The sequence below is a fragment of the Brassica napus genome, unplaced genomic scaffold, assembly GCF_020379485.1.
Source record: "Brassica napus cultivar Da-Ae unplaced genomic scaffold, Da-Ae ScsIHWf_2061;HRSCAF=2712, whole genome shotgun sequence".
Taxonomy (NCBI): Eukaryota; Viridiplantae; Streptophyta; class Magnoliopsida; order Brassicales; family Brassicaceae; genus Brassica; species Brassica napus.
The window spans coordinates 1-11,182 of record NW_026015475.1 but is presented as its reverse complement, the minus strand read 5'-3'; the positions used below and the strand labels follow the sequence as shown (position 1 = coordinate 11,182).

Sequence of the window (11,182 nt, the reverse complement as noted above, 5' to 3'; positions counted from 1 at the left end):
ATAATATTTGTAACATTTCTCTCTTAATATATATGATTGATCATACTAGAAAATTAAAGTTTTACTAGTTGAGAGCTGTGACCATTTTCTTATTGTTAGAACAAATAAATCTAAAAGATATATGTAAAATGCAGATCATATATATGTAACATTGCTCTTTTAAGCAAAAAAAAATTGCTCTCTTAATAATATGACTGATTCTGATAAATAATTTTGACAACGAGAAAAATAAAAGAGACAACTTTTTGACTTATAAATTTATAATAGTCACAAATACATTTTGAATTTGTCAATACATATCGTGACTGATAAGAAAATGTGAAGCTGATCATATTCTATCTTTATGGCCGAGTATGATGAAATATATCTTCATATTGACATTCATAATATGAAACTTGAAAAAGTAACATTTTGTATATTTTCGTGAACAAGAACAACAAGGAAAAAGTCTTTGTGAAAGTAAAAGAAGATATTTTTTATTGGAAGTCTGAGAGGAAAAAAACTTTTGATTTCAAAACTGTGAGTATGATGGATAAGTTGATAGATCATATGTCAAATGAGGTTTTTATCTAACCATTGACAAAGCGTCCCGAACACGTCTTTCCACATTTTCAGATCAAAAGAAACTGATACAAACCCTTCGAAGTTGGACTTAAAGGCTTTTTTTAAGGTTTTAAATAGTTTGAATTTTAAAACAAAGTTCTTAAGGAATATAATATATCCATGAAAATGTGGGAAATATTTTCTAAAAAGAAGTTAAACGCATGGAATTTTTTAAAATGAAGTATACACACACCGACACACGTATGTATTATATATGGTCTTGACATTGGGATCTTCTAGATCTAACATACTAATTATTTCAACAACGCACGTATTCAATGGTCTATAGTAAAGAGTTGCAGACTCAGACATATGTTGTGTTGCTGTTGATATTAAATTGTAAGTACTGTAGTTAGAAACCTAGAATATGAGATAGAAAGAATACTTGCGGTTTTTGATAAAGTTCTATTATATCAAGCGAAGAGAAAAAGATTTGATTTACAAGGAAACCAAGAAAAGCCAAAGATATGTATATGCCCACTTTGGTTCGCTTTTGTTCACTAAACTATTTAGGTAAAAATAAATACATCAAATGAAAAATATTGTGAGAAAAATTCAAATTGGAAAAAGAAAAAAAACAAACCGAGTTATTGGAATTAGTTCTTCAAAGGATTCATTCATGAAAAAATAATAACAATATTCACATGGACGATCTCCATATTCTTCCTTCAAGTGAGATAACAATCACAGAGATATCATCATGATACCTCCGACGATCTCCTTGTGGTATTTCCAACAGTTCATGAAAATCCATACCTAAAATATAACAAACCAAAAAATCAGACTTCAACGTTGGTTGGAGATAATCAAATTTAAATGTAGTTTGACTTATTTATTAAATATTTTATTTTTCTTACCATATTTGTTGGCAGCACGTAGGAGGACCTCCTGGATCAAGTGTTGAGCTGGATCGCCTTCAGGAAAAGCAGAGATGAAAGATTCAACCTCGAAAATGGCTTCTTGGTTAGAGAAATATTCATACAACCCATCCGAAGAGAGGATCAAGAACTTGTCACGTGACGTTAGCTTGTGATGACATAGAGATGGAGAGCATGTGATGTACGGTGATGTCCCGATGTAGTCGATCCTGAACATCTCTAAAGTGCATCGTTCCATTTAGGCTGATAACAAAAACAAAGAGACAAAAATAAAAACACAAATATTAGATACAATAAGATTTGTCTATAAGTGTTGGTTCATAAAATCATCTTACAAAACCCAAATAATGCTAAAGGAAATTGTCTATATCAAATTGTTTTGGATAGCCCATGATATATTAATAATGTTAATAATATTCACCTGTTTGAGAAATCCAGCTCCAAATGCACGAGTAACCTTAAGATAACCTTTAACTCTATCATTTTCTATTGCACCATCATCTTCAGGATGTTCCTTCTTGATTCTTCTCACTTCCTGTACTCATTTAAACAAACAAAATTTTAACCCATCAGTTTCTCAATCCACAGACTTAACATTTGATTCTTTGTGTGTTTACCTCTTCAATACGTGTGCTATGTTCTTTGTTAAGCTGTAGAGGAACCAAACTATTACGCGTTATTGCTCCATTCATAAACATTTCTCTAACTTCCTTGATTCTCTCCATCTCCTTCTGCCTCCTGCTTCCAACCACCACATTAGGCTTCCTCGCTAAAACCGCTCGACTGTCTCCAACATTCATGACATAAACATCTTCTCCTTTCATCAACGTCACGAGAACGCATGATCCCATCAGTGCCAATTCAGGATTCTCTTCAACCATCGTATCAGCTAGCTCTAGATACGCCTCCTCTGTTTTCCTCAAAGCCTGCACAAGAGCTCTCAGGACATCTCCGTGGTTTGTTGTCGTCGAGTTTGATCCCTTCTGATCGCAGTCGTTGTCAGATTTGGTATCGTTATTCTCCCACTCGCATCTCCATTTCACACTCTTCTCTTGGTTTCTTGCGCCGGAAGCAACCGCGTCAATGTTCGTCGTTACAGGGAAATTCTCTTTGCCCGAATCCGAATCTTCCTTGTCGGAACGTTTTCCGATTTGAGTGTCACCGTTTTCTCCTAAAGTTCTGAGCTTTTCGTCGTTACAGAGTAACCCGTTGAGCTCCTTTTGCACGGCGGTGTATAGATTGTTGAGTAGATAATCCGGCGCATCGGGACCGCTGAAACCGTCGTAGATTCCGACAAAAACCCATCCGTTTTCTTCAGAGACGACCACGTGTACACGATCTTCCCCTGCTTTCCCCTGAGCCCATTGAACATCCAAAACAGAGCATTTGCTCTGTTCTTCTTCCTCTTCTTTAGCTTCTCGCTTGTGATCAGGTTTAGGATTCTCGTTGACAATCTCAGGTTCATGATGACGATCAGAGTCTGGTGATTCAGAACCGTTGATCGGCTCGATCACACTCTTCTTCGAGCTAGGTTTATTGTTGGAGATTAGATTGGTGAACAAGGCTTTGAATGTGAGAAAGTTCTTCTTTTTCTTCGGTTTAGTTTTTTCCGGTGAGGCTTTTCTTCTTACCTTCTTCTTCTTCATCGGTTTCTCCTTCTCTGTCTTATTCTTTTTCATAAACTCTATCGGACCCGAATACAACCCGCTTTCGATCGGACCCGATAAGAACCTCCTCTCAAACGGACCCGACTCGTGACCCGGCTCGTTAACAATCGGACCCGACTGACACGTGGAGCCGCCGCGCGGCACAGGCTGGAGAGGGAGAGACGCGAAGTTACCAGAGCTCTCGAACGCGGAGGCTGAGCTGTACATACAGTCTGAATCCGACGACGCAGAACCGGAGAGAGCTGTTGACGGATTCGCGCTGACCGAAGCGCCGGAGATCGATCGGAAAGTGGTGGTTTCTGGGATAGGTTCTGATCGGAGAGGAATCTCCGGCGTATAAGAAGGCGACACTGCTACTCCGGTGACGTCCGGTCGTATGTAGCAGAAGGAGTGGCCGAGTCCGTCGTGGACGAGAGATACATCGTATCGCCGGGAGATTTCTCCGGCGACGGTGCCGGTGCAACAGGGGCTCAAAGTGGTGACTCCATTCCCCATCTGTCAAAGAAGTAAGTAACAACACACAGATATGAAGCGATGGTTCATAAAAGGAGGAGATCGATGGTGTGAATGGAGTTTGGTTAATTTATGGTGGAACCAAAATGAAGAAGAAGAAGAGACAGTCACCACCTATGTAAGAGAGAGAGAATGAGAGAGAGAGAGTTGACATTTGAAAGTTTATTCTTTATGAATTTGGTTTATTCTAATGTTAGTGGAATTAGTAAAATTATACTACTTCAATATACTATTTCCGACATTATGCTTTCTACTATTTTAATACTAACTAACGATACAAAAATAATTAGTTTTAAAATAAGGTAATGACTAATGAGGAGGGTGTATAACTTTGCCCCTGTCAACATTCTGAATTAGTGATGCTCTATACAATTTGAGTTTAACTAAACCAAATATAAACACACCATATTTTCTGTTCAGAATTTTATAAAAACAGGTTGTTTTTTTTTTTGTAGGGAGTTGACTTTTGAAGAAGATAAAGGAGAGGCATTAAAATATACATTGGCAAAAAGTCAAATGACTTAATTAAGTGTTGAAGTCTCGTAGCTAACCAATTAACTAAATTATTTGAAAAGCTCATTTAAATCATTACGTTACTGTGAAAATGGTAAAAAGAACTCTACAAGTATTTAGAACAAAAAAAAACTATATGTAAAAAACAAAAAAAACAGTACTAAATGACGATCTCATAATAGTATTTGTTTCAGTGTTTCTATGAAGATTTGATTGCAGAAAACAAGGTGAATATCATGCAAAATGCTAATTTGGGATAGTGAATAAGTCTTGTGGAGTCAAATCTGTAAAGAAAGAGATCTGAATAATCGTGAGATTCGATTCGACTTGTCCTTTCACCTTCTGAAATTAGAAATATAATAACACCCAGAGCCACCAAATGCTTCTTCTCAAAACCGGTTGCTAAATGTAAAAGGCCTTAAACCATAATGGGCTACGAATAATAATGGGCCACATAGTACTACTCTAATGGGGGAGGTGGTTTTTATTTGTCCTTTAATAATATTTTTTTTTAAAAACAAATAAATCAAAAATTCGCGAGACGGCCAATGTTCATGTTACGCACGCTTCCGCTCTCTCCTCTCACTCTCTCGTTTTCGATTTCGCCATGGACACGACGACCGAGAAGATGCTCCACGAAAATCCTGTAGAAATTCATCTCCAACAGGTAAATGAAATTGACTCCGTTTCCTCGGTTTCTGTGATTATATTGATGAGCGCCTTGGAAAATGAGATAATTGTTTTTTTGGTTGTGTGTAAAAATGGCATAATCTGATAGTGTTTAGATGACATTAACTACATTTTGCCTCTGATTACGATAACAAAAGAAGATTATGATTACGTTTCACTACGGAATGAATTCAGAATAACCTTTGGCCTTCATAATCGGTTAATGATCCAATACATTTCATATGGTAGAGACATTGATACAGACTAAAAAAAAAAAAAAATACAAGGCTCATACTTTTGGCAGAAGATTGATATGTGTTTATGTTTGGAACTTGCTTTCAGGTTTGATTTTAAAAGAAAATTGTAGGTGGAGTGGAGTGGAGTGAGTTGTTAAAGATCACACAGGCTGCAACAATCAGAATGGGGAGGAAGTTGCGTGAGAAAGTGACATGCTCCCCAATACAAAGCCATCCTGGATTCATGTGGGGTCTCTTTGACATTCTTAAGCACAACCATTGGCGTTACATCAAGAAACGTCTTCCTCACAAACGACCCCTCGCTTGTACACGTATATGCTTCTGCTGGTAATGATTAACTTCTATAATTAGTCTCTCCTTTTTTCATTAGCTTTTTATAACCTCATGAGCATTGCGCCTAAACTAATGCCATGGTTCTACATCTGTTTATAATACTTACCATGTTTTTTTGTTTCCAGATTGTATTTCCGTATCTAAGAGCAAGGTGGAAGATGAAACTATTGTAGTAAGCCCATACAAACTTTGATATGCATTAGATAAAAGTTACTTATCAACTCTCACAACCATTGGCTTCATTGCTTCAGGACTCAGTGAAAAGACCAAAGAAGCCTAGTTCTTCTGCAGTTAAGTCCAAAGAGTCTAACTCAGGGGAGAAACCAAAGAAGCCAGAGGACAAGTCCAAGAATCTCAATTCAGAAGAGAAGCGGAGAAAAACACATTCTGAGATCAAAAGGTCTGTCAAAGCTCTGATCAAGGCGCTTGTAATCGAGGACAAGTCTAAGAAGAAAGGTCGCCACCACAGAAGAAGCTCTACTTATCCTGTCCAATCAAACCCAAAAGAGAAGGACTCATTGAGTGAGTTGGTGGAATCTTCTGATAAGAATTCCTCAAACGGTGATGAGCGTAACCGAGTCTTTAACCAGACGATTGGCATCTCACCCGCCATTGGTCGTTGAACCCGCTTTATCTCATGTCCGAGGAATCAAGCAACAGTGACAGCGAAGACTTAAGTTAGATAAAATTCCAGTTGATGATACTGACGAAAATAAACCAGATTTTGATGAAAGTGATTCCAAGAAGAGGGATGATGAGGAGGAAGCTTGGCTTGATCCAACGCTGAAACATACTGAGAATGAGGATGATGATACGTCTCCTAGACGTGCGAGTCATGTCTCGATGCTCTCAATTTGATACACATGAATAGAAACTTCTTGCAAAAGTTCTGCAGGATCCAGGCTCTCCGCTAGCCAGGCATTTCCAGAGCCAACATCTTTTAGCTCCAAAACAATGACTAAAGCTGGATCATTCCCTACTCATGGTAGCAATAGAGAAGATCATAACAATGGTTTTGACTCGGTTGAGAAATAAGTCAATGTCTCTTCCATTGCTGCACAACACAGAGCAGACGGGGTTCAGGTTAATGAAGCCATGGAAAAATCTGCTGATGAAGAGGATTTATCTGGTTCTGGCTACACGAGGAAGAGAGGAAAGAACCGTGGTGATCAAAAACGTTTCAGGATCTAAGGCAGAAGATAAAGCATGGATTAACGAGAACAAGAACGAGAAAAACACCGTATCACTATGGATGCTGTCTTAGACAAAAGTACCTCGAAAGTACGGGTTTTCTAAAGATTTGAGCATGACATTTTGAAAGGAAGTCCTGCCAACAAAGCGCAAGGCGCGAAACTGAAGCAGATAAGAAGAACATCGTCTCTGTGTGGTGTCTGTTGACAGGTATCTTCAGCTGTATGAAAGTAGCGTTCAAAGAGAGCGAAGAAGAATAATAATACTTCAGAAAAATTGGAGGCTGAGCTTGAGGAGTCGGCGGTGCCTTCTGAGAAGAGAGTTCTAAAGTCTTGGGAAGGATTCTTCATCACCTGAAATGAAATCTCCTTATGCTTTGAAGATTGAGGACCTTCCTGGCCAACTTACAACTTTTAGTAGATCACTCAAACAAGAACAAGATGTTTTGGAAGACATTCAGAGATCTCAGAAGATCAATCTGAGTCTTCAGAACATGAAATTGCCTGAGACTACAGATGATCCTTCTTCTGAAGGCAGAACAAGACAGAGAAATTCTTATGCTTGATGTGGAACCTGAAACAAAATCTTTGGATGAATATCAGGAGACAGTCCTACCTTTGATGAGATTGCTTCTGAATCTCTAATGCCACTAGGTAAATATTAAACTTAAGTCACTCTCTCCATATAGAGATTTTTGATCTCATTGCCTTCTCTAGTCACTTGGATTGATAATGACAAACTTGTTTCTTAGCAGATTCGGATACAGAGGTGTTTATAGAAGCAACAATTAGAAAGCTACCAGCAGCAGAGATCGACCAAGTCCTCCAGGTAGAAGCACAAGATAAAGGGAAGTTCAACTATGTAAGAGACATTCTCGAGATCTCTGGTTTCAAACGCACCTGAAATCGCTCTCATGTGGCAATCAGATACCAGCCGTTAGATCCATTAGTCTACGAAGAAGTGACAACAAACAACAGGTTGTATGATCCAAGATCCGGAATGTTCAAGAAACGAAGAAGAAGGTCGGTAACTGACAACCACTTGTTCTCTCGATCTAATCAACGACGTGGTACTAATCGAAATTACGAAAGGTCTTACCATTATTGTCCCAAACCGTTATCATCACTGGTAGAATCCATCCAATGCCAGTGGGGTATAGTGTTTTGAAGGAGGTTTGGGTTAGGATAAACTGTTACTTGCGTTACAAGCCACTCAACGAGGAATCTTTTGATAAGATTATGAGTAGGGATTGTCGAGAGAGGATGGGTGGATGGACTTGCAGTTTGAGAGTGAATGTGTGGGGATTGAAGTTGAGGATTTAATCTTCGAGGAGCTCCCGAAGAGCTGCTTGTATCGGGTTAATAGGGCACCGAGAACTTGAATCATTTCTTCATTTTTTTGGGTTTGTTGTTTTTCTGGAGTTTAAGGTAATAAACAGAGAGAAAAGACTTGTTGTTTGTATGAGATTTTTTTTTTTGTTGTGATGAAGTTCGTGTGTTAAATTGACTGTAGAGGAATAAAACACAGTGTTAAGCTCTGATTGCTTCACTTACAGTATCTAAACAAAAGCCCGTCTAGCTCAGTTGGTAGAGCGCAAGGCTCTTAACCTTGTGGTCGTGGGTTCGAGTCCACGGTGGGCGATTATTTTTTTACCTGTTTGGAATTGTTATAGTATTTAATAAGGAAATCATCAACTTGCAATTTCCTTTTATGATCTTTTCCTCGCTCACTCGTTTGTGAAGAAGAAATACAAAAGTTACCGGCCATGAATTAGCACTGCAGTTAGCATTCATTTATAGTTTAAAGTATTAGAGCCAATGATCTTTATACAAGCACTCTTTTAACTTTTTGTAGGGATAGACTATCGACACTGCAATATTCCCATACGGATGGTTCTCTCAACTTTTCCATTACTTTTTATAGATCGAGTAGAGAAAGTGTTCAAAAGGAGAGATTCGATTCGAATACGCACATAGAATGGAAATGGTCGATAATGGACCCACCTCAAGTTGGCTGTCATGCATACTTTCTTTTGTGTACTTTCAGTTCAATTTGAACAGAGAAGTCTTTGAAGCCAGACTTGGAACACTACTTTCCTTGGCAACATCTTGTTTTAGAGACTCTTTTCTTAATGAAACGAGATCAACCAAAGTGATACTTATCTAAACCAAGCCCAGAACCTACAAGATCTTTTCAAGCATCACCTAACAAAAGGACAAACCATGTAATATCAGTCTATAACCATATATTTAATATTCAAATATGATATGCCAAGTCAAAGGGAAAATTGTTGAGATTCTGAAGGAAAAATAATGAAACATAAAAGATGTGAATGTCAATTTAGGTGTAATTGTTAAATGTGAAACAATTATTTAGTTTTATGAATTTATTTTCTCGTATATCTTTTGAAAATAAGGATTCTTATGCACAACAACTCAATCAAATTGAGAATTGAGCTCAAAAAAATTGTGTAACTAAAATTTAGAGCCAATTTTAAGTTATAAACTAGAAACCTATAAACAAAGTAAGGGAGTAAGGCATAAAAGCTGAACCTTAATGGTGACATCCCAAGAAATAAATAGATAACCATTTTACTTTAATCAGAATGCTGAAATTGTCTTTTTGGATACTCGGGTACATGTCGGTTCCGATTTGGTCTGGTTCGATATTTTAGATAGAGAAATACTGTATCTGGGTTTGTTCAGGTTTTGATTTCGGATATGTCGGTCCGGTTTGATTCCGGTCTTTTTTGTCCGAGGCCTACTTACCTAATTATAAGATGATTGATTTTTATTTGAAAGTTGGTAAGAGTGATCAAGATTGTGACAGGTGGACAGTGATACATTCTCATTTAGCCTATAAATAAGGAGACTCCTCTGTATTATAAATTTCATTCACTTGGTGTTCAACCTTCATCAAGACAAATTAAAACTTTCCATCTTCCGATTCTCTAGAGAAAAAATGTTGCTTGCGGAAGGAAACTGTGGGATGCGGAGTGGCTGCAAGTGCGTTGGTTGCGGAGGGTAAAGTCTAGATTCTTGATCACCCTCTTTCTAAAGTTGTCAATCTCTGATTCATGCACGACTCTTTGTGGTGTTCTGAGTGATCGTGACTTGTTTTGATAGCTTAAATTTTCTATAATTCTTGATGCACCATTTCCATCTTTGTGCAGTTGCAAAATGTACCCAGACTTGGGCTTCTCCGGCGAGACCACACACCACGAGACTCTTGTCCTCGCGTTGCTCCGGCTATGAACTCTCAGTACGAGGCTTCCGGCGAGGACTTTCGTCGCCGAGAACGATGCCTGCAAATGTGGATCTGACTGCAAGTGCAACCCTTGCACCTGCAAATGAAGAATCATATAAGACCCTAAGACTGCAATAATCTAAATGTTGTGTTAATGGTGATTTCTCCGGTTGTTTTGCCGGCGACATAAGTCTTCTTTGTCCTTGTCTGTGTGTGTTATGGTTGGTCATAAGAATCTCTTTAGTTGTATCTCTGACTATATATAAAACCAAAAAAATGTTATGGGTTTGAGTCTTTTGAGTAATCAGAAATTTAAGTTGCTTCTGTCTTACACATATACACAACTAAAATCAAAGCAATGTCTCCCTGGTTATAAAGCGTTGACAAGAACAAACATAATGAAACTTCTCCAAAACACAATACACCAAATTCGTGAAGAAACCAAAGTGTTCTGTTTTGATAAAGACAAAAACTAAGGTGTTGTTGTGGAAGCAGCAAGTGGCTTCTCAAGATACCTTCAGTGGCTCTTTTGAATAAGTTGTGTACCTGTCTTGAGGTGAAGCCGATCTTCTCTAAGTCAGCAAGCTGTTGAAATATTCAGACATTGGTAGTAGATGAAAGATAGTTTAAGTTTGGGGGAGAATAATGAATGAGATAACGATTCACAGGGCTTGTTTCTCTGAGTTCGATAATGTAATCAGCCATCTTCTCTCCAATTCCCTGAGAAAAAAATATGAAACAGAGCCATGTGAAGTAGTTAAACCAATAGTTGACTACGGAAGCAGAGATTATGTAAATTCATGCGGCTTTACCTTTAACTCCAGTAGCTCTTCTCTGTGTTTTAAAACATAGTAAATGTGATGAAAGTTAGTTCTTATGAGATCCAAAGGATTATAAAGAATACTAAGGCAGGCAGATGAAACGGACACTATATTACCTGTTGGCTGTATTCAAGAAGTGAATATATTCATTTACGAGGGAAGTCTGTGAAATGAAAAGAAAGTTGCCAAAAGGATCGATTTCTAAGTCTTGTCAACATAATAGCCCTTACTTTTTTTGAAAAATTTGATTCATTCCTACCTTTAAAATAGTGCTCCAGGCATTGAACTTCTGGCAATTGCCACTCATCTGCAAATTCTTAGCGTTTCCAGAAAGAAGAGGTGCTTTTGGGTCATTGCATTTGAGTCTATCGGAGATAGAGCTTCCCGAAGAGGACTGAGTTCATTATAATTCTTCTCGACCTCCAATTGGTTATCTAAATAAAACGTAAACCAAAGTGAGGATTAAAAGAAAACGTCACAAATATTAAAAA

General features: G+C 37.9%; 1 long non-coding RNA gene, 1 other non-coding gene and 3 pseudogenes across 2 annotated transcripts; 3 read left to right on the top strand and 2 right to left on the bottom strand.

Annotated features, from left to right (window-relative positions):
• Positions 1–1,219: 1,219 nt before the first annotated feature.
• On the bottom strand, positions 1,220–4,037 carry LOC125599928 (annotated as a pseudogene).
• A 1,447-nt stretch (positions 4,038–5,484) lies between these two features.
• Positions 5,485–8,005, top strand: LOC125599924 (annotated as a pseudogene).
• Positions 8,006–8,192: 187 nt separating this feature from the next.
• TRNAK-CUU lies at positions 8,193–8,264 on the top strand. Its single transcript has one exon. It is a non-coding gene; the product is annotated as a tRNA-Lys (tRNA).
• A 1,321-nt stretch (positions 8,265–9,585) lies between these two features.
• LOC125599929 lies at positions 9,586–10,001 on the top strand (annotated as a pseudogene).
• A 530-nt stretch (positions 10,002–10,531) lies between these two features.
• LOC125599923 lies at positions 10,532–10,909 on the bottom strand. Its single transcript, XR_007333544.1, has 3 exons — positions 10,808–10,909; positions 10,683–10,704; positions 10,532–10,590 (listed from the first exon to the last, which is right to left on the bottom strand). It is a non-coding gene; the product is annotated as an uncharacterized LOC125599923 (long non-coding RNA).
• Positions 10,910–11,182: the final 273 nt, after the last annotated feature.